This window comes from Microchirus variegatus, assembly GCF_963457635.1.
Source record: "Microchirus variegatus genome assembly, chromosome: 21".
In the NCBI taxonomy this organism is placed as follows: Eukaryota; Metazoa; Chordata; class Actinopteri; order Pleuronectiformes; family Soleidae; genus Microchirus; species Microchirus variegatus.
Genome location: NC_139822.1, coordinates 15,186,286 through 15,187,742, shown reverse-complemented (window position 1 = coordinate 15,187,742; position 1,457 = coordinate 15,186,286).

The window sequence follows — 1,457 nt, the reverse complement described above, 5'->3', positions numbered from 1 at the left end:
TAGACAATCTGGCAGCGAACTGAGGGAATGGGCCGGTTTATATGCAGACTGCAGAGTTGATTAGCTGATGAGGAGCAGGTGAGTATGGGGGTGGGGCAGCAGGTCAGGTGAATGGAATCAGCAGGAGGAGGGAATGATATGAGAGTTGGTGACAAAAACAGGAAACAATTGAAAATACTAAGATTTAGCAGACGTAGTGACGAGGCTTGTATGATCAGTTCGGGTCCTATAGTTTCGGCCGAATCCGAGCAACCTCTGCCCCCTGTTTTCCCATAACCACACATTTTAAAGCCCGTCTGACATCATCAAATTCATATATTATTTGCCATATGTTGGTAACTGCAAAATAAAAAGCCAACAACTCTGATCAACAATCGGTCATTTCCAATCATGGATGTATAATATGAACTGGATAGAGCACCGCCCCCTCTGCCTTGAAGACAATTTTTACATGGTGGCCAGTGTGGGTACTGCAACAGAAAACCCCGTGGAGCCCAAAAGCAATTTTCCCATTGACCGCAATAGTAAAAGAGACGCCTGTAAAAGTGTCCACAGGACACCTCGAGACATGGACACGGGCTTTTATAGATCTTTATATGGTAGTGACACTACTGCGCATGCTCTATGGGCCCCATAACCCGGAAATAAACGCGGAAGTCAAAAACTTTTTTGGCATATGCGCTGGGTGAGCAGCATTTTTGACTATGGTGAATAAATAAATAAAATATAGTGCACATTCAAACATCAGACAAACTTAAATGACGTGCTCAAAAAGTGTATCTTTTCGTCAGGTTATACAGCGTAACCATGAGGTCTGTGTGTTTATGTATTGGTTGTTTACATGTTTGGTGATGTGGTTTTGCATTGCTTCGTTGCGAGACCACTATTACACAGAATTTCCCTTTTTTTTTTTTTTTTTTGGTCAGTCTTTCCCAGAAAGGCAGGACCTTCTTGTTCTTTCGCTGACATTCGCAGACACTTCTGGGAACTGAGTCACGGAGCTTCTCTCGCCGCTCGTCATGAACGGCTGCTCTCGCACCAGCAGCAGCTGCTGCTGCCTGAAGAGGAAACTGGAGAGGATCTTCTCAAAGTGTCCGTGTAAGGAAAGAGTGACGCAGCACATACGGCGACCCTCGGTCAATGGGGGTTTTCTCATCGCCCCTCTGGGGGATGAGGAAACATGACTGTGCAAGCCCACACAAACAGCCCACACACACACGTTAATGTCTCAGTGACCTCAGTGTCACAATGTCCAGCTTTCTTTCAGCTATTCTGGAAATGTAACCAGCTTGCACCTTTTATATTTGCGGCTTTCCAGTGGGGACCTTCAACAAGCTCCACTGGAATCTGAGGGTCATCAGCAGTTTATTAAAAGAATAATGCTTCCAAAGTCCATGCAAAACCCACATTTGAATGTTTGTGCAGATTACACTGGTGATGTATAAAATGTCTAATTA